Source organism: Moschus berezovskii, chromosome 6, assembly GCF_049115385.1.
Source record: "Moschus berezovskii isolate FMDL1 chromosome 6, NW_MosBer_1.0, whole genome shotgun sequence".
NCBI lineage: Eukaryota > Metazoa > Chordata > Mammalia > Artiodactyla > Moschidae > Moschus > Moschus berezovskii.
In genome coordinates this window covers 119621300-119643673 of record NC_142465.1, presented here as the reverse complement: position 1 = coordinate 119643673, position 22374 = coordinate 119621300, and the positions used below count along the sequence as shown (strand labels likewise).

Sequence of the window (22374 nt, the reverse complement as noted above, 5' to 3'; positions counted from 1 at the left end):
GGCCTGCGAGCTGCAGCCACGGAGCTCACGCGCCTGGAGCCTGTGCTCTGCAGCAAGAGGAGCCACTCAACGAGAAGCCCACACACCGCAACGAAGAGCAGCCCCCAGTCTCTGCAACTGGAGAAAGCCTGTGCACAGCCGCGAAAATCCACAACAGCCAAAGAAATAGATCTTAAAAGAAAAAGAAGAAGAATGGATTTTAAAAGAGGATAAAAGACCTGCGGGACTCAGTTTAGAGGCCCAACAGGCATGTAATTATAGCCCCAGAAAAACAGAGGTGAGGGGGGAGCAAAAGCAATACTCAGATTATGGCCAAGAATTTTCCCAAAGCCATGAAAGAGGCCAGCCCACGGATTCAGGAAGTTCAATTTATCCAAAATAGTGTAAACACAAAGAAAACCACATTCTAAATACCAAATAGTCAAACTGTTGAAAAACAAACACAAGGAAAAATATTCAAAGCCGCTAGGGGTAGGGGTGGGGTGGGGGTGGGGGAATGCCTTATGTTCAGTAGAACCGTGATAAATTGGGAAGGGCAGAGAAAGGGGCAGAGGGGACCCAGGAGCCCCCTGCTCTGATCACAGAGACACAGTGATGCCTGGAGACACGGTCCCTCCCAGGGGAGCTCATAGGCCACGAAGGAGACAGAGGCACACAGTATCACGTGATTTGTTTGTGACAGTCGAACGCAAAGGGGATAAGGAAACCCCATGGAGAGGAGTCAGGGCACCCAGACTCGGGGGCAGGTGGTCTTCCCAGAGAAGACTTCCCAGGACTCCACTCTGGCTGGAGTCCTGAAGAACAGGTGAGAACACCTGGGGAAGACACAGGATGTTCCGGACGGGAGCCACCAGCTAGTCCTCTCTGCACGACCTCCAGCCAGCAACCTCCTCCCCATTGCCCAGGGCCTCCAGGAGGGCACGGTCCCTCTACTTCAGGGTTCTCCAGGACTTCTCTTGGGATCCCCTGGTCCCCAACATGTTCTGAAGGGGGAACAGGACACAGGGCGCAGGTCCCACAAAGGAACTCAGAGGCATCAGGCTTTCTTCTTGCCTCTCTGGAGTCTCTCCTTCCAGGCAAAGCAGCTTCTTGCATTTCAAGGCCCTGCGTCTGCTCGGCGTTCCAAAAGTCCATCTTGGAAGTGAAAGGCACCGCAGCATCCTTTGCCCCGGGGCACGGATCGCACTCTTGGAGACCCATCCTTGCAACATAGCTCTTAATGTCACACTCTTTCAAATAATCCTTTTAGCTGCTGTCTCCTAAGCACCAAACGCTGTCTGACACTGAGTTAGGGGCTGAAAATTAAGAAATGAATGAGTCCCAGTCCTGCCCTTGAGGAAGACACTTAATGAGAAACATTTGGAGGCCAGTCATTGGGCAGACTGCTTCAAGCCAAAGGGCTGTAATGCTATTTCTTCCTGTCCTCCCCCCCCACCGCCCCCACCCCAGCCTGTCTAATGGGGTTAAACTTGAGAAGTATGTTTGGCAAGTCCTTTTAACAACCTGCACTGCTCCTAGCCCATGTTCCTTATTGGCATAAAAGAACATTGGAACCGAGACTATCCAAATGCGTGAAAAAAATTGGAGGTATATGATCTCATAATTTTATGCCTGATCTCAAATACCAGTTTTCCATGTTTCAGTTTTGGCAATTTAAAGTCACAGTGGGGACATAGGCCAAACACACACACACAAAGCCCAAACTGAAAAAAACAAAAACTGTACAAGTTAAAGTCATCTTTTCTATGCAAGAGTGAATCCCGAAATCAAATCTGAGACAGTCCCTGGAGAATATGTGTACTATCTTTTTCAGCGCACAAAAATCACTTTAATAAAACTTCCCCACACACTGATACTCTAGAAAGAGAGCATCTGTTGGCAATTCTGGGGTCATATGACTTCAACCTGAAGCCAGGGAAAATTCAAAATATATTTTTTAAACTTCGATGGAAAAATGAAACAGCCCATAAAGATAGGAGATGTACTTTAGAGAGACAAGTAGGAATTTGTTCAGAGCTATGCAGAATTCGTAAGACTTTACTTCTGATCCAAAAAATAAAATTTTGTTTGACACACTGAAGTCATCACCAAAACTTAAAACTAAGGGCCGTGGTGCCTTATGACCCTCTGTGCTCTAACAGGACAACACTTTAACGGCCCTTTGAAACTACCAGGCACTAACCACTCATCCATCAAGCGCGTTTGGAGAAGAGCCAGTCCCACATGAGCTGTTTTTCCCCAGTTTTAAAGCTTATCCCTTCCAGCAACAAGCCTTTGCTTCTTTATTTTGACAGTTTTGAACGGAAAGAGTTCCAAAATGTAGAAACACATTTCCTCGCCTTGAGAAACAGAGCATGAGTTTATTTCATCATGTTTTCCTTTGATGGTTTCTAGTCTTTATGCGGATGATGTCCAGTCCTGAGTCGTCCTGGACAGGACGACGTCTGGCTCAGTTCTGAGCGGCCAGCGCACGGCCCTGCCCGGGACAGACATGCAGTCAAGGTTTGTGGGCTGACCCTTTCCAGGGAAGATGAAGGCACAGGGGAGACAGGATCCAGCAGCCTAGGATGAATGACCTCAGGAACTGTCGCCTCTTCTCAGTGAGTCTGCTCCCCAGATCCTGGGTGCTGTGACCAAGAGAGAATGCCAGCTCATGGGCACTTGTGGTCAGCTAGTCAGGAAATGCTGTGCCAACACTATGCACTGCCTGTGAGAATCCTAGCTCTACCCAGACTGATCAGCACATCACCAGACGTTTCTTATCTCTTCATCCCTTTGGATAAGTCCCTCCCGCTTTGCTGGGCAATGCCTGCATGCTGTCATAACTCCCCCTCCTCCCCACGTTCTTTCTAAACATTCTCATGCTTTATTGGAAGCTTGCAACCTCAGGGTGGTATGAGTGAAAGAGAAGAGAAATGAGGCAGGGAAAAAATGAGGCAATGCAAGGAGAGAAGAAACAGAGTCACATCTATGCCACTTCTAGTTTCTCAGTATGGTGGGGCTCATAACGTGTCCTCGGCTGTACTCCACATCTTAACGAAATATGCAACTGGGATTATGTATAGGGGTTGCAAGCCAAAGGTCTGTAAGCAAGCTCTACAGATAAGTTTTTTAAAATTTGAATTAAAAAAATTATTTAACTGACGTATAGCTGATTTACAGTGTCGTGTTAATTTCTGCTGTACAGCAAAGTGATTCAGTCAGACATACGTATTCTTCTTCATGTTCTTCTCAAATCTGGCTTATCACAGGATACGGCATCCAGTTCCTTGTGCTATACAGTAGGACCATAGTGTTTACCTATCCCATATATGATAGTTTGTCTGCTAACCCCAGACTCCCGACCCATCCCTCCTCCCCCGCCCTTGGCGACCACAAGTCTGTTCTCTGTGTCTGTGAGTCTGTTCCTACTTCTTAGATAAGTTCCTTTGTGTCATATTTTAGAGTCCACAAATAAGCGATATCGAATGGTATTTGTCTTTCTGGCTTCAGTTCAGTTCAGTCGCTCAGTCGTGTCCGACTCTCCGCGACCCCATGAATCACAGCACGCATGCCCTTTGATATTGTTCATGGGGTTCTCAAGGCAAGTATACTGAAGTGGTTTGCCATTCCCTTCTCCAGTGGACCACGTTCGGCTGTGGTCCATGTGATCAGATCGGCTAGTTTCCTGAGATTATGATTTCAGTGTGTCTGCCCTCTGATGCCCCCTCGCAATACCTACCGTCTTATTTGGATTTCTCTTACCTTGGTCGTGGAAAATCTCTTCACAGCCGCTCCAGCAAAGTGCAGCCGCTGTACCTTACCTTGGATGAGGGGTATCTCCTCAAGGCCGCCCCTCCTGACCTTGAACGTGGAGTAGATCCTCTCGGCCCTCCTGCGCCCGCGCAGCCACCCCCTGTTGGACGTGGGGCAGCTCCTCTCGGCCGCTGGGCCTGGCCTCAGGCGTGGGGTAGCTCCTCTCGGCTGCGCGTCTTTGCCTGGGCGGTTGCGCCGGGGCCGGCGTCTCCCGCGCCTGCGCCGCCTTACTATGATAGTCTCTAGATCCATCCGTGTTGCTGCAAATGACGTTATTTCGTTCTTTTCATGGCTGAGTACTATTCCACTGTGCACAGGTACTGCCTCTTCTTTATCCATCCATCCATTGATGGACATGTCTTGGCTCTTGTGAACAATGCTGCAATGAACACAGGAGGACATGTATCTTTTTGAATTAGTGTTTTCTCCAGATACATGTCCAGCAGTGGGATTGCCAGGATTGTATGGCAGCCCTATTTTTAGCTTTTTGAGGAACCTCCATACTGATTTCCATAGTGGCTGCACCAATTTGCATTCCCTCCAACAGTGTAGGAGAGTTCCCTTTTCTCCACACCCTTTCTGGCATTTGTTATCTGTAGATGAAGTTTGAATTTGAAGGCTCTGTCTTTTAGCAGTGGACTCTACTCCTCCCTGGGCTTCCCTGGTGGCTCAGTTGGTAAATAATCCTCCCGCAATGTGGGAGACCTGAGTTCCATCCCTGGGCTGGGAAGATCCCCTGGAGAAGGGAAAGGCGGCCCACTCCAGTAATCTGGCCTGGAGAATTCCATGGACTGTATAGTCCACGGGGTCGCAAGAGTCTGACACGACTGAGCGACTTTCACTTCACACTCACTACTCCTCCCTATGGTGTTCAGCTGTTTCACCTATTTCTGCTACTGGCCCAGTCTTAAAGTCATCTGAACTTGCAACGCCTGGTTTATAAACACAAATTTATTTATCCCACATGCACTACCTACCATATTGGCAGAAAGATTGAGGGTTAGAAGAAAGATTTCAGTTCAGTTCAGTTCAGTTGCTCAGTCGTGTCCGACTCTTTGCAACCCCATGAATCACAGCACGCCAGGCCTCCCTGTCCATCAACCAACTCCCGGAGTTCACTCAGACTCATGTCCATAGAGTCGGTGATGCCATCTAGCCATCTCATTCTCTGTCGTCCCCGTCTCCTCCCACCCCCAATTCTTCCTAGCATCAGAGTCTTTTCCAGTGAGTCAACTCAACGCATGAGGTGGCCATAGTATTGGAGTTTCAGCTTTAGCATTAGTAAGTGAATTATATCAAACATTTAAGGCAGCAATAATCTTAACTTTACACAAACTCAGAAAATAGATAAGGAGTGAATACTTCTCAACCCATTTTGTAGGACCAACATTACTCTCTACAAGAAAATGAAATTGTAGTTCAATATCCCTTATAAATATAGACACAAAAATCCTTAACAAGATGCTGTGAAGTCAAATCCAGCAAGATATAAAAGGTATAATGCAAAAAAAAAAAAAAAGCATAATGTGTCATGACCAAGTTGGAATTACCACAGAAGCACAAGGTATGTTTAACATTTAAAAATTAATCAATATAATTCACTACATAAGACATAAGGCACATAATTATATATATGTAAGTATCTGACAAATTTAGCATCCACCTATGATTAAAAAAAAAAAGTCTCAGCAGTCCAGGAAGGAAAAGGAACTTCTCACCCTGATAGCAGACATCCACCCAGGCTGACAGTAAACAGGCTGGGGGAGGCTGGAGGACGAATGGGCCATTTCTGGGTTCTGGCCATCAAGAAGAGCGGTGTTATAAATGTTGGTGTACAGAAATCTTCATTTCTCTGGAATAAATGGCCAGGAAGACAACTGCTGGGGCATATGGTAGGTAATTGAATATTTATTTTTTTAGAAATTGAATATTTATTTTTTTAGAAAACTGCAAGTTGTTTTCCAGAGTGGTTGTACCATTTCACGCTCCCACCAGCAACATGTGAGTGATCCCATTTCTCTACATCCTCACCAGTACTTGGTGTTGTTGCTCTTTTTTATTTTAGCCACTGTTATAGGTGTGTAGCAAACCATCACACCGTGGTTTTAATTTGCATTTTCCTAATGGCTAAAGGAGATCAATCCTGGGTGTTCATTGGAAGGACTTATGCTGAGGCTGAAGCTCCAATACTTTGGCCACCTCATGCGACAAGTTGACTCACCGGAAAAGACTCTGATGCTGGGAGGGATTGGGGGCGGGAGGACAAGTGGACGACAGAGGATGAGATGGCTGGATGGCATCACCGACTCGATGGACATGAGTTTGAGTGAACTCCGGGAGTTGGTGATGGACAGGGAGGCCTGGCGTGCTGTGATTCATGGGGTCGCAAAGAGTCGGACACGACTGAGTGACTGAACTGAACTGAACTGAATGGCTAATGATGTTGAATGTCTTTTCATGTGCCTGTTTTTCTTCTGCATATTTTCTTTGGTGAAATGTCATGTTTTTTTCCACTTTCTGATGAACCGTTGGTTAGTTTGTTTGCATTAGTATTGACTTTTGAGAATTGATATATTCTAGATACTAGTCTTTTGTTGAACATGTGGTTTCCAAATTTTTCTTCCAGTCTGTAACTTGTCTTTTCAGCATTTTAACAAGATTTTTCTCAGAGGAAAAAAAAAAAAAAAAACTTATGAATTTTTCCTTTTCTGAGTAATGCTTTTGGGGTCAACTCTGACAACTCTTTACCTAGTTCTAGATCCCAAAAACTTTCTTCTATGCTTTTTTCTAAAAGTTTTATGTTTTACATTTAAGTTTGTTATTCGGTTTTGGTTAATATTTTAGGAGCTGTGAGACTCAGATCATGGGGTATAATTCTGTGCATATACTGTTAAATTCTACTTACTAGTATTTTATCAAGGATTTTTGCATGAGGAATTTTTGGTCTGCCGTTTTTTGTTTCATTTTTTATTTTACTGTTTTTTATCTTGTTTTGATATAAAGATAGTATGAACTTCATAAAGTGAATTGGGTGTTCCTCCTATTTCCTGGAAGAGATTGTGTAGAATTAATATTAATTCTTCTTTAAATATTGGGTAGAATTTTTCAGTAAAACTGTCTTGGCCTGTAGGCTTCTTTTTTAGGAGTTTTAAACTCAGGAATTCAATTTCCCAGATAGTTATAGGATTCTTCAAATTATCTATTTCACATTGGATGAGTTGTGATATTGACATTTTTCCTTTCAGTTTTGTCAATTTTTGTTTCACACATTTTACAGTTCTATTCTTTTATAAAGACACATTTAGGACTTGAATGTCTTGTTAATGAATTTGCCCTTTTATCTAGCAATTTGCCTTGCACTGAAGTACTTCATCTGATATTCATATAACCAAGTGATTTTTAATTAATATTTGCATGATATATCTTTTTCTAACCTTTTGCTTTTAAGCTGTCTATACATGGCTTTCTTAGAGATGGCACATAGTTGGGTCATTTCTAAAACTCACTCTGACTAGCTCCTTTTTTAAATTGCCAATTTCTGTCTTTTAATTGTCCTTAAACAATAAATGACCGTTTTCATTTTAAAAATTATTTATGTGTTTATTTATCTGGCTGCACTGGGTCTTGGTTGCAGCATGCAGGGTCTTTTGTTGTGGCTCACAGGTTTAGTCACCCCAAGGCATGTGGGGTCTTAGTTCCCAGGCCAGGGATCCAACCTGAGGCCCCTGCACCGCAAGGTGAATGCTTAACCACTGGACCACGAGGGGAGCTCCAGTAAATGACTGTTTATCTTTAAAGTAATTGTTGATATGTTAGGGTATAGGTCTGCCAATTTATATTTTGTTTTACATTTGTTCTATCTTTTATTTTTCTGTTTTATTTTCCCTGTCATTTTATGGGTTAATTGAACATTTTTTAGAATTTCATTTTTATTTACCTATAGCATTTTTAATACATTGCTTTATATAACTATTTTAGTGGTTGTTCTATGTATTATATTATGTATACATAACTTATCAGCCTATTGGTGTCATCTTACCAGTTCAGTTCAGTCACTCAGTCATGTCTGACTCTTTGCAACCCCATGGACTGCAGCACACCAGGCTTTCCTGTCAACTCCCGGAGTTTGCTCAAACTCATGTCCATCGAGTTGGTGATGCCATCCAACCATCTCATCCTCTGTCGTCCCCTTCTCCTCCTGCTTTCAATCTTTCCCAGCATCAGGGTCTTTTCCAAAGAGTCAGTTCTTCACATCAGGTGGCCAAAGTATTGGAGTTTCAACTTCAGCATCCATCCTTCCAATGAATATTCAGGACTGATCTCCTTTCGGATGGACTGGTTGGATCTCCTTGCAGTGCAAGGGACTCTCAAGAGTCTTCTCCAGCACCACAGCTCAAAAGCATCAATTCTTCACTGCTCAGCTTTCTTTATAGTTCTAATCTCACATCCATACATGACTACTGGAGAAACAATAGCTTTGACTAGACGGAACTTTGTCTCTGCTTTTTAATATGCTCTCTAGGTTCAGTTCAGTTCAGTCGCTCAGTCGTGTCCGACTCTCCGTGACCCCATGAATCACAGCACGCCAGGCCTCCCTGTCCATCACCAACTCCCGGAGTACACTCAAACCCACGTCCACAGAGTCGGTGAGGACATCCAGCCATCTCATTCTCGGTCGTCCCCTTCTCCTCTCGCCCCCAACCTTTCCCAGCATCAGAGTCTTTTCCAGTGAGTCAACTCGTCGCATGAGGTGGCCAAAGTATTGCAGTTTCAGCTTTAGCATCAGTCCCTCCAATGAACATCCAGGATTGATCTCCTTTAGAATGGACTGGTTGGATCTCCTTGCAGTATAAGGGACTCTCAAGAGTCTTCTCCAACACCACAGTTCAAAAGCATCGATTCTTCGGCGATCAGCTTTCTTCACAGTCCAACTCTCACATCCATACATGACCACGGGAAAAACCATTGCCTTGACTAGACGGACCTTGGTTGGCAAAGTAATGTCTCTGCTTTTTAATATACTATCAAGGTTGGTCATAACTTTCCTTCCAAGGAGCAAGCGTCTTTTAATTTCATGGCTGCAATCAGCATCTGCAGTGATTTTGGAGTCCAAAAATATAAAGTCTGACACTGTTTCCACTGTTTTTCCATCTATTTCCCATGAAGTGATGGGACCAGATGCCATGATCTTTGTTTTCTGAATGTTGAGCTTCAAGCCAACCTTTTCACTCTCCTCTTTCACTTTCATCAAGAGGCTTTTGAGTTCCTCTTCATTTTCTGCCATAAGGGTAGTGTCATCTGCATATCTGAGGTTATTGATATTTCTCCCAGCAATCTTGATTCCAGCTTGTGCTTCTTCCAGCCCAGCGTTCCTCATGATGTACTCTGCATATAAGTTAAATAAGCAAGGTGACAATATACAACCTTGACGTACACCTTTTCCTATTTGGAACCAGTCTGTTGTTCCATGTCCAGTTCTAACTGTTGCTTCCTGACCTGCATACAGGTTTCTCAAGAGGCAGGTCAGGTGGTCTGGGATTCCCATCTCTTTCAGAATGTTCCACAGTTTATTGTGATCCACACAGTCAAAGGCTTTGGCATAGTCAATGAAGCAGAAATAGATGTATTTCTGAAACTCTCTTGCTTTCTCCATGATCCAGCGGATGTTGGCAATTTGATCTCTGGTGCCTCTGCCTTTTCTAAAACCTGCTTGAACATCTGGGAGTTCACGGTTCACATATTGCTGAAGCCTGGCTTGGAGAATTTTGAGCATGACCTTACTAGCGTGTGAGATGAGTGCAATTGTGCGGTAGTTTGAGCATTCTTTGGCATTGCCTTTCTTTGGGATTGGAATGAAGACTGACCTTTTCCAGTCCTGTGGCCACTGCTGAGTCTTCCAAATCTGCTGGCATATTGAGTGCAGCACTTTCACAGCATCATCTTTCAAGACTTGAAATAGCTCAACTGGAATTCCATCACCTCCACTAGCTTTGTTAGTAGTGATGCTTTCTAAGGCCCACTTGACTTCACATTCGAAGATGTCTGGCTCTAGGTCAGTGATCACGTTATCGTGACTATCTTGGTTGTGAAGATCTTTTTTGTACAGTTCTTCTGTGTATTCCTGCCACCTCTTCTTAATATCTTCTGCTTCTGTTAGGTCCATAAGGGAATGGCAAACCACTTCAGTATACTTGCCTTGAGAACCCCATGAACAGTAACAAAGGGCAAAATGATAGGATACTGAATGAGGAATTCCCCAGGTCGGTAGGTGCCCAGTATGCTACTGGAGCTCAGTGGAGAAATAACTCTAGAAGGAATGAAGGGATGGAGCAAAAGCAAAACCAATACCCAGTTGTGGATGTGACCAGTGATAGAAGCAAGGTCCGGTGCTGTAAAGAGCAATATTGCATAGGAACCTGGAATGTTAGGTCCATGAATCAAGGCAAATTGGAAGTGGTCACACAGGAGATGGCAAGAGTGAACATAGACATTCTAGGAATCAGTGAATTAAAATGGACTGGAATGGGTGAATTTAACTCGGATGACCATTATATCTACTACTGTGGGCAGGAATCCCTTAGAAGAAATGGAGTAGCCATCATGGTCAACAAAAGAGTCCAAAATGCAGTACTTGGATGCAATCTTAAAAATGACAGGATGATTTCTGTTCGTTTCCAAGGCAAACCATTCAATATTACAGTAATCCAGGCCTATGCCCCAACCAGTAATGCTGAAGAAGCCAAAGTTAATCGGTTCTATGAAGACCTACAAGACCTTTTAGAACTAACACCCAAAAAAAGATGTCCTTTTCATTACAGGGGACTGGAATGCAAAAGTAGGAAGTCAAGAAACACCTGGAGTAACTGGCAAATTTGGCCTTGGAGCACGGAATGAAGCAGGGCAAAGGCTAATAGAGTTTTGTCAAGAGAATGCACTGGTCATAGCAAACACCCTCTTCCAATAACACAAGAGAAGACTCTACACATGGACATCACCAGATGGTCAACACCGAAATCAGATTGATTATATTCTTTGCAACCAAAGATGGAGAAGCTGTATACAGTTAGCGAAAACAAGACCAGGAGCTGACTGTGGCTCAGATCATGAACTCCTTATTGCGAAATTCAGACTTAAATTGAAGAAAGTAGGGAAAACCACTAGACCTTTCAGATATGACCTCAATCAAATCCCTTATGATTATACAGTGGAAGTGAGAAATAGATTTAAGGGACTAGATCTGATTGATAGAGTGCCTGATGAACTCTGGACGGAGGTTCGTGACATTGTACAGGAGACAGGGACCAAGACCATCCCCATGGAAAAGAAATGCAAAAGAGCAAAATGGCTGTCTGAGGAGGCCTTACAAATAGCTGTGAAAAGAAGAGAGGCGAAAAGCAAAGGAGAAAGGGAAAGATATAAGCATCTGAATGCAGAGTTCCAAAGAAGAGCAAGGAGAGATAAGAAAGCCTTCCTCAGTGATCAATGCAAAGAAATAGAGAAAAACAACAGAATAGGAAAAACAAGAGACCTCTTCAAGAAAATTAGAGATTCCAAGGGAACATTTCATGCCAAGATGGGCTCTCTAGGTTGGTCATAGCTTTTCTTCCAAGGAGCAAGCATCTTTTAATTTCCTGGCTGCAGTCACCATCTGAAGTGATTCAGGAGCCCAAGAAAATAAAGTCTATCACCATCTCCATCTATTTGCCATGGAGTGATGGGACCGGATGACATGATCTTAGTTTTTTGAATGTTGACTTTCAAGCCAGCTTTTTCACTCTCCTCTTTCACTTTCATCAAGAGGCTCTTTAGGTCTTCTTCACTTTCTGACACAAGGGTGGTGTCACCTGTGTATCTGAGGTTATTGATATTTCTCCTGGCAATCTTGATTCCAGCCTGAGCTTCATCCAGCCCAGCATTTCACATGATGTACTCTACATATAAGTTAAATAAACAGGGTGAAAATATATAGCCTTGACATACTCCTTTCCTAATTTGGAATCAGTCTGTTGTTCCATGTCCGGTTCTAACTGTTGCTTCTTGACCTGCATACGGATTTCTTAGGAGGAAGGTCAGGTGGTCTGGTATTCCCATCTCTTGAAGAATTCTCCACAGTTTGTTGTGATCTACACAGTCAAAGGCTTTGGCATAATCAATAAAGTAATCAAAAAAGTAGATGTTTATCTGAAACTCGCTTGCTTTTTCTATGATACAATGGATGTTGGAAATTTGATCTCTGGTTCCCCTGGCTTTTCTAAATCCAGCTTGCACATCTAGTTCACTGTTGAAGCCTGGCTTGGAGAATTTTGAGCATTACTTTGCTAGCATGTGAGACGAGTACAATCGTGTAGAAGTTTGAACATTCTTTGGCACTGCCCTTTTTTGGGATTGGAATGAAAGCACCTTTTCCAGTCCTGTGGCCATTGATGAGTTTTTCAAATTTGCTGGCATATTGAGTGCAGCACTTTCACAGCATCATCTTTTAGGATTTGAAATAGCTCAGCTGGAATTTTATCACCTCCACTAGCTTTGTTCATAGTGATGCTTCCTAAAGCCCACTCGACTTCACATTCCAGGATGTCTGTCTCTAGGTGAGTGATCACACCATCGTGATTATCTGGGTCGTGAAGATCTTTTTTGTACAGTTCTTCTGTGTATTCTTGCCACCTCTTCTTAGTATCTTCTGCTTCTGTTAGGTCCATACAATTTCTGTCCTTTATCGTGCTTACCTTTGCATGAAATGCTCCCTTGGTATTTCTAATTTTCTTGAAGAGATCTCTAGTCTTTCCCATTCTATTGTTTTCCTCTATTTCTTTGCATTCATCACTGAGGGAGGGATTCCTGCCCACAGTAGTAGATATAATGGTCATCTGAATTAAATTAACCCATTCCAGTCCATCTTAGTTCGCAGATTCCTAGAATGTCGATGTTCACTCTTGCCATCTCCTGTGTGACCACTTCCAATTTGCCTTGATTCATGGACCTAACATTCCAGGTTCCTATGCAATATGGATCTTTACAGCATCAGACTTTACTTCCATCACCGGTCACATCCACAGCTGGGTGTTGTTTTTGCTTTGGCTCCGTCTCTTCAGTCTTTCTGGAGTTATTTCTCTACTGATCTCCAGCAGCATACTGGGCACCTTCCGACCTACGGAGTTCATCTTTCAGTGTCATATATTTTTGCCTTTTCATACTGTTCATGGGGTTCTCAAGGCACGAATACTGAAGTGGTTTGCCATTCCCTTCTCCAGTGCACCACATTTTGTCAGAACTCTCCACCATGACCCGTCTGTCTTGGGTGGCCCTACATGGCATGGCTCATAGTTTCATCAAATTAGACAAAGTATGTGGTCCATGTGATCAGTTTGATCAGTTTTCTGTGATTGTGGATTTCATTGAAGCAAATTATGTTTGCTTCAATGTCAAACATAATTTAGAAAATTCAAGAGGAGAATGAAAACCTATTGTATTTTCCTATATTTTTTCTTACTTTCCTGTTTTTCCTGTTTTATTGTCTCCTTTCTGTTTACAAAAATTGCTTCAGAAATTCTTTTAGGTCTACTGACAAAAATTTCTCTCCTCTGAGTTTTCCTTCATCTTATAAAGTCTTGATTTCCCCTTAATTTCTAAAGAATACTTTCTCTGAGTATAGAATTCTGAATTTTTTCTTCCAGCCCTTATTAAAGTTGTGCTACTTCTTCCTGATCTCCATTAATTCTAATGAGAAATCTGGTATAATTTGAAATGCTTCTCCTACCGATAAAGTGCCATTTCTCTCTTGTTGCTTTCAAGATTTTTTCCTTTATCTTTAGGTTTTGGAACTTTGACTACAGAGTGTCTTGGTCTGGATTTCTTTGTGTTTATCATATTTGGAATTTTCTCAGCTTCTTAAGTGTATAAGTTTATGGCTGTTGCCAAATTTGGGAAGTTTTTCGTTACTATTTCAGCCCTACCCTCTTTCTCTTCTCCTCCCAGGACTTGATGTAAAAATATTAGATCTTCTGTCATAGTCCCTTGGGTCCCCAAGGTTCTGTTAATTTTTTTCCAATCTATCATCTCTCAAGTATTCATACTGAGTAATTTTTAGTTTTGTCTTTCAGCTCACAGATGCTTCCCTTTTTATGTCTGATATATCTTTGCTGAGACTTTCTACTTTTTCATTTGTTTTGAGCATATTCATAAATTGCTTGTTGAAACATTTTTATCATGAGTGCTTTGAAATCTTTGTCGGACAATCTAAATCCCTGTCATTTCAGGGTTGAGCTCTGTTTATTATCTTTTGTTCATTCAGGTTTAGATCTTTCTGGTTCTTGGCAAAGTGAGTGATTTTCGTTTGAAGCTTGGGCATTCTCATATTACATATGCAATTCTGGATCTTTTTTTTTTCCTTTTTTAATTCCTATCCTGACATTCCAGCACTTCTTTTTTTTTTCACTTCTTTAAAAACAAATTATGTGTTTATTTTTAGCCGTGCTGGGTCTTTGTTGTGGTGTGGGAGTTTTCTTTAGTTGCGGTGAGTGGGGGCTACTCTCTAGCTGTGGTGGGCAGGTCTCTCACTGTGGGGACTTCTCTTGTGGAGCACGGGCTCTAGGGGGGGTGGGCTCCAGTAGTTGCAGCTCCCAGGCTCAGTAGTTGTGGCGGATGGGCTTAGCTGCTCCACGGCATGGGGGAATCTTCCTGGATCAGGGGCTGAACCCCTTGTCTGCATTGGCAGGCAGATTAGAGAATCTGAACCATCAGCGAAGCCCCCTGGGTCTTATCTAAAGCTTCTTTTTCAGCTGATTTCTACTCCCTGTGCTCCGGCAGGGGAGGCGGGGGGTGGGGGTGTCTGCCAAGTGGAGATAGACTTCCTGGTTTCCCACCTGGCCATTGCTGGCACCCATGGGTGCTCCTCATTACTGCTGGAAGGGGTATGGGCGCTCCCCTAGTCTCCACTGAAATCTCCCCGGCTGGGGCGGACAGAAGGGCTTGGGTTCCTGTCTTCACCTGGATACATAGTGTGGAAGGAGGAATGTCCTTGTTACCATAGGCCAATGTGACTGGCCTGACTCTGCCTGGCCTCCTCTGACAAAACCCCAGTGGGGAGGAGGAGAGATGCTTTGTCACTGCCAGCTTGGGGTGGAATTCTGGACTCCCCAAGTGTCTCTGCAGACACCACCAGAGAGGGGCCTCGTTTCCAGCTGGCAGGGGTGAAAGACCTGGCTCCCCACTCAGTTTCTCTGACAATAGCCCAGTGGGGACGTTGGAACACCTCATTAGAGTCTGGTGTGGGCGGGGCCGTGTTTTTTTCTGTGTGTTTAGTTAAAGTAGGGCAGTGATTGTCTAAAAGTTTTCTGTCTTGCTTGGCTGCCCTTTCCTGGTCCTTTGGCCCAGGAGGCAGGCTTTTGTTGGGTTTCTGTTTTTCTGTGCCTGTTGGCATTTTCAAATACCAGCTTTTCCACCTCCAAGTCTGGGATGTGTGTGTGTTAGTCGCTCAGTTGTGTCTGGCTCTTTGCGGCCTCATGGACTGTAGCCTGCCAGGCTCCTCTGTCCATGGAATTCTCCAGGCAAGAATATTGGAGTGGGTTGCCGTTTCCTTCTCCAGGGGATACACGAGGCAAAAGAAAACCCGGCGAACTGACCAATGTGCGATTCCTCGGGTCTTGAAGTCCCTACCCAGCCCACCTGCTTGCTTCCCCCGTAAGAATCTTCTTATACTGTTGCTGTTGTTCAGTCTCTAAGTCGTGCCTGACTCTTTATGACCCCGTGGACTGCGGCACGCCAGGCCTCCCTGTCCTTCAGCATCTCCTGGAGCGTGCTCAAACTCATGTCCATTGAGTCAGTGATGCCATCCAACCGTCTCATCCTCTGTCATCCCTTCTCCTCCTGCCCTCCATCTTTAGCTTTCTATAAAGCATTCATAATTTACAGCTGTACTTAGTGGGAGGAATAGGAAAAGGTACCTAGACTCTATCTTTCCAGAAGCAGAAATGTCTACCTGTGATATTTTTGCAACTTCCTGTGAGTCTATAATCATTTTGAAGTTAGAAGTTTGAAAGAAATTCAAACATAGATGCCTCACCAATTCAAGTGTAAGAATCTGAGACAGTTACTCTAGAAGAAGCCTGTTCATCGACTTACATCAAAGTGTGATAAACTCCAAAAGACAGCAACTCAGGGGAAGGGGTGGGGGAGGGTGGGGGAGGGGGGAGGGGGGTCGGGGAGGGATGGGGAGGGTGGGGGAGAGGCTGACGTCACCAGGAGTACATTATCCAGGCAGCCCTGCCCGGAGTGCTGAGGGCTGGCTGGGCCAGCAGCTGGGGACAGACGTGTGGGGCGGTGTCCCAGAAGATCACCAAGCACTTTTCACATCAGTTAAGTTCAGTTGCTTAGTCATGTCCGATTCTTTGCGACCCCATGGACTGCAGCACGCCAGGCCTCCCTGTCCATCACCAGCTCCCTGAGCTTACTCAAGCTCACGTCCATTGAGCCGGTGATGCCATCCGGCCATCTCATCCTCTGTTGTCCCCTTCTCCTTCTGCCCTCAGTCTTCCCCAGCATTCAGTCTTCAATATAAGGCCTCATTACTGTTCCCTCATGGGGGTCCTCCAGGGCTGGCCCAGGAGGCACACAACTGCTGCCTGTTAGAGCTGGAAGGGTCCTTGGGGACCATCCACCCAGCCCCCACCCTTCAGCAGGAAGCGAGGCCACAGCCCCGCAGCTCCAGCCAGGCGGTGGAAGCCGGCCCAAGGCAGGCCGTCTGGCTGCGCGGGAGGCTGGGCTGGAGGGAGGCCCAGAGGGGGCCCAGCTGGCCAGCCGGACTCCTGGCTGGGGCAGCCAGGAGCATCTGGAAAGCATCACTCACTTTGACCAATCGGTGTTTAAAGGCCAGACAAAGCCACGGTGAGCACAGCCGGGATTTTCCCCCTCCAAGTCGAGCAGCACATCTGGGCATTTCAGTTCAGTTCACGGCTGCTTGCTGCCACAGGGTTGCCTTTGTGGGGGGGCGGTGAGGGATAGGAGCCTCTTGCCATCAGAGGACAGAGTTGCCCACCTTTAACTCCCAGGGCTAGACTGATTTCACAGAAACAGAAATTCACACCTGCCTAAGGAAAACTGGAAATGGATGTTCAGATTTCAATTTTTATCCTAATCCTGAACCAGGCCCTGGGACAAGATGGGATGGGAGGGGGCTTGGATAAAAGCGAGACTAAGTGCCTGCCCCAAGCTGTCCACTGTCTTGTGGGAGACAGGAAAGAGAATGAGGGCTGCATGGAAATCAGGGCACTCGTTCAAAAGGATGACTGCACACCTGCAGGCTCTTCCCTGGGGTCCTTTCTGTGACCCCACACTCCCCTGGACTGTCTCTGGTCCCGCCAGCCACAGCCTCACCCGCCCTTCCCATGCTGTGATCCTGGGGGCTTGGTCCTGGGTCTCTTCTCCCTCCAGTCTCTCTCCTGGACAGATTCCTCCTCCCCTATGGCCCCAGTCACCATCTCTTTACCACTCACCCCAGCTCAGTTCACAGCCCCAGCCAAACCCTTCCCTCTGAACCCGGACATATGCATCCAACATGGCTTCCTGGGTGTTTTCAGGTCCTTAGGACTCAGCCTGTTTAAAACCACATGCACTGGGGCTTCCATGGTGGGCCAGTGGTTATGATGCTGCACTGCCCCTGCAGGGGGTATGGCTTTGATCTCTAGTGGGGGGACCAAGATCTCGAGTGCCACACTGCATGGCCAAAAATGAAAAAAAAAAAGCTACATGTATCCTGTTATAGGCTGAACTGCAACTTTCCGAAATTCATCTGTTGAAGTCCTAATCCTTAGAACGTGATTGCACTTGCAGGTAGGGTCTTTGAAGAGGTGATTAAGTTAAAACGAGATTGTTAGGGTGGGTCCTAATGCAATATGAAAGTCAAAGTCGCTCAGTCGTGTCCAACTCTTTGTGACCCCACGGGCTATACAGTCCCTGAAATTCTCCAGGCCAGAATACTGGGGTGGGTAGCCTTTCCCTTCTCTAGGGGATCTTCCCAACCCAAGGATCGAACCCAGGTCTCCTGCATTGCGGGCGGATTCTTTACCAGCTGAGCCACCAGGGAAGCTTGGCCTTCTAAGAAGAGGAGATCAGGACACAAAGAATGACTGTGTGAGGACTCAAGAAGACGCCTATCTGTGGACCAAGGAGAGAGGCCTCAGCAGGAACCAACCCTGCAGCCACTTTGACCTTGAACTTCCAGCTTCTAGCACTGAGAGACAATAAACGTGTCTAGATCTGCGTCCGCGTTTCAGCCCCCCCAGCATGCAGTTCCTTGTGACGGCAGCGCTAGCGGCTAATTCGCAGGCTTTCACCCCACCTGGCCCGCCTCCTGTGTCCCTGTCCCCTGTGAAGGACACCTCCACTGGCCAGCGGCTGGAGCCAGAAAGAAACTAAAGGACCTGGGGCGAATTCATGTCAATGTATGGCAAAACCAGCCAATATAATATTGTAAAATAAAACAAAAATAAATTTAAGAAACTAAAGGTTCCTCTGCCTCCTCCTTATCTGTGCTGCCCACAGTCGTCCGCAGCCACTCCACGCTGGTGTTTGAAATGAGTATGTATTTATTTTGGCTGCTCTGGGTCTCGGGGGCAGCACACGGCTCTCCATCGCTGTGCAGGGCCTTTCTCCAGTTGTGGGGAGTGGAAGAGTCTGTCTGCCGTGGTCCTCAGGCTTCTCCCTGCCTTGGTTTCCCTTGTTGCGGAGCTTGGGCCCTAGAGTGTGGGTAGTCACGGCCCACAGGCTTAGTTCCCAGACCAGGGATCGAAGCTGTTTCCCCTACATTGAAAGGCAAATTCGTAACCACTGGACCACCAGCAGAGGCCCCTACATAGCTCTTAAATCATTAACTTCTCTCCATGTCTTCAGCCACCACCGCCCAGCACTGACTGACCGCACGGAGGGCATAACTGCCAAGCTTGGTGTCTCAGCAGCTGGAGCCTCAGTGGGCACAACCCTACGTGGCCAGGTGGGTCAGCACTTCATGGCAATGGGGGCCTGCATGTGGGTGCCACCCAGACATCCCTCCATAAGCCACAGCCCGTGACCCAGAATGCCACACTGCTGTGGTGTTTGGAAGTCACACCAGGAACTTGGGTATCACCCCCAGTTCACACCTCTTACAGTCACAGAGGCGTGCATGCGTGCTCAGTCACATTCAACTCTTTGCGACCCCATGAACTGTAGCCTGTCAGGCTCCTCTGTCCGTGGGACTTTTTTTAGCCAAGAACACTGGAATGAACACCATTTCTTCCACCGGGGGATCTTCCTGACCCAGGAATTGAATCCATGTCTCCCGCATCTCCTGCATTGCAGGTGGAGTCTTTACCTGCTGAGCCTTCGGGGGAGCCCCCGTAGAAGGCAATCATGGTGTAATTTCAGAATGAGGTGTTTAGGAGAGAAAGCGTTCCCTACTTCAGGCTCCTCTCAAGTCAGAAAGCCCCCACCCTGAACTCCCAGGATGCTGTCCACATTAACCCAAATGTGTAGCCTGGGAGGAAGTGTGAGGCTGAGGCTCGCTCTCCAAGGATCTTCCTGGGCCTTTCCTGGTGCATTGCCAAGATCCTGGCCTCTGGTTCATTGAAATGAATGGAATGGAACGTCCACATGATTTACGTGTCCGTGTGCTTTCTCTCCAGGCCTCTGCAGGATCATTTCACACAGGCCCAGGACGCCAGTAAGCCAGGGGCACCAAACAAGTACGAGAGAAGACAGACTAGAAGCTTGCAACTGTCAGATCTAGAAAGATGCTGTTTACAGCAAATATTAGGTCTGCGGTCTGAATCACTGACGGGAGCCTAACCCGGAATCCTGGTCGAGGAGGGGGTTGCAGGGAAGAGAGAGACGGGGCCCTTCTCTGCCAAACCCTGCCCACAGCAGCCAGGCCTGTCTCCTAGGACCCACTCTCGCCTGCAGGAGGCGGGCTGTGAACACGGAGAAGCTGCCAGGCATCCCGTGACAGATGTATGCGGTGGGAGTCGCAGACCCGAAGGAAGGAGGGAGGGAGCTGATCTGAACAGAGACGCAAAACACTGATGCTCAAGCGCACATACTGCAAGATAAAGAGGAGGGGTTTGCCAGGCAGGCCGGACGGACAGACAACCGCAGAAAGGTCTTGTGTGGGGCAGGGGGTTGGAGTGCACTTGGAGCAAGGTGGGCGAGGGCCCACTGGGAGGTGGCTGCAGTGACAGGCAGGAGCCTGGCCACGGAGGGCTTGGACCACACCCACCTGCTCTGATGTTACACAGAGGGATGCCCAGAGGACTGGGCAGAGAGACCTGTGTGTAAAGAAGCTTAAGGGACTTCTGGTGGTCCAGTGGTTAAGACTCTGCCTTCCAACGTGGGGGACGTGGGTTCAATCCCTGGTCAGGGAACTGAGATCCCACATGTCTCAGAGCAACTAAGCCTGAGTACTACAACTCCTGAGCCCACGCACCCTAGAGCCTGTGTGCCACCTCTAGAGAGTCTGTATGCTGCAGCGAAAGATTCCACGTGATGCAGGGAAGATCCCACATGCTGCAGCCAGGACCGCACTCAGCCAAACAGACAAAGAAACCTAAAAAGAAGCTTGGGCCTCACAGATTTAGAGAAGGAGCTTACGGTTGCCAGGTGGAAGGGTTGGGGGGAGTGACAGTTAGGGGGTTTGGGAAGGACGTGTGCACACTGCTGTATTAAAAATGGATAATCAACAAGGATCTACTGTATAGTACAGGGAACACCGCTCAATGTTACGTGGCAGCCTGGATGGGAGGGGAGTTTGGGGGAGAATGGGTGCATGTGTATGTACGACTGAGTCCCTTTGCTGTCCACCCAAAACTATCACAACATTGCTAACTGGCTATACTACAACATAAAATAAAAAGTATAAAAAATAAAAGAAGCTTGGCCCCATGGCCCTTGTATTTTCAAATGACAACCTCAGTTTGCCCATCTGTCAAATGGGGATAATAAGGGAATATGCCTCATGGGGCTTGGTGCAGACTGATGAGCTGATACCATTAGACACGCTCAGAATAGTGCCTGGCACACACAATAAGTACAGACCAATATGACCTCTTTTCTCATCGTGTCACTGGGACGGGCCCTGGGTGGCAGGCTCAGGAACACCGTGCACTTGTGATTGATGGCCTCCTTGCTGAGGGAAGTCAGGGCCGCCCAGCATGAAGCTGTTTACTGCACATGACGCCAGGCCAAGGGTGAATGGTGGCCTGGATGCCGCCCACTGCAAATTGGCCAAACCGAATGCCTGGACATGGGACCACACCCATCCAGAGAGCGGACGCCCTTTTCCAACTTGCCAAGCCTTCCATCGGGAAAGGCAGCTGGGGACTTTCTTTATTTGTGCCTGATGTCCTGGGGGCCCCGGGAAAGGTGAAGAGGGCTTCCTTGTCACTACCATTTAGGGTGAGGGCTGGAAGCTAAGTGGATATCTCAGTGTGGTGTTCAGGGTAGGGAGGTGAATTAGGAGGCAGGTCCGCCCCCTCGACCCCCCAGGTCAAGGCCCCTTCCAGGGGGCACGCTTCCAGGGCCAGGTGCAGGCCAGTGGAATTCCACACTAAACTAGAACCCAAAGAACTTCGGAAGTGAGTGTCCTCAGTGAGTGTCCCCAGCCCCAGACTGAGCATCATGTTCAACACAGAACTTAGAGTCAAAGAAGCCTGGATTCAGATCTCAGCGTCCCCAAGCCGCTGTGGCTGGAGCCTGGCCTGCTAGGGCTCTGCTTTCTCATCTGGAACACAGCGTGATGATAACAGCTCCCCCTGGCACCTGGTAACAAGACGTGAACAAAGGCACAGATGGCAACTAGCATGGTGCCCAGCAGAGTGGACGCCCCAGAAATACCAGCAACTCACAGTCCATCCAAGGTATGGAAACATGCACGAATACTTTCCATCTATCCCTAAAATCCATGAGAAGGTCGTAATTCGGCCAGAGGTTTATTTTAATTAGCTAGCAGCAGGAAAGATGGATTCAGGAATGTGAGTGCTTGATGATTTCCCCAGGTGGCAGGGAAAAATATGAAATGACAAAAACAAACCAAGAAACATTCTTGAGGGGGAAAAAGAGCGAGAGGGAGAGGGCCCTGTTACTAGCGCCGCCTAAATATAGCAGAGTGTATTTTTGTAGATGGCAAAAATGGTGTCCAGGCTCGGTAAGAAAATTCCGCCTCTTCCCAAGTTTTCCAGCTTGCTCTTTCATGAATCGAGGTGTCCAGGCACGTCTGGAAGCATCCAGTTGAGGGAGTGTCAGCTTGTCAGCCTGACCACTGGGCACCATCCAGTGCAGAGGGACAAAACTTAACCATTTTCCAACCCAACATAGTGATCAGACTGGGAGACCTTGTTCTTTTTTTAAAAATTTTATTAGTGTGCAGTCACTCTACAATGTTGTGTTAGGTTTCTGCTGTACAGCAGAGTGACTCAGCTGTACACATACAGGCATCCCTTCTTTTCCCGATTTCCTTCCCATCCAGGTCACCACAGAGCACTGACTGAGTTCCCCGTGCTAGTCAGTCGGTTCTCATCGGTTACCTGTTTTATCATAGTGTTGCGAGACCTTGTT

General features: G+C 46.6%; 1 long non-coding RNA gene across 1 annotated transcript; it reads left to right on the top strand.

Moving 5' to 3' along the window:
- The first annotated feature begins 2424 nt into the window (after nucleotides 1-2424).
- Nucleotides 2425-20714, top strand: LOC129536882 (uncharacterized). Its single transcript, XR_008681884.2, has 3 exons — nucleotides 2425-2600; nucleotides 18682-18781; nucleotides 19452-20714. It is a non-coding gene; the product is annotated as an uncharacterized LOC129536882 (long non-coding RNA).
- Nucleotides 20715-22374: the final 1660 nt, after the last annotated feature.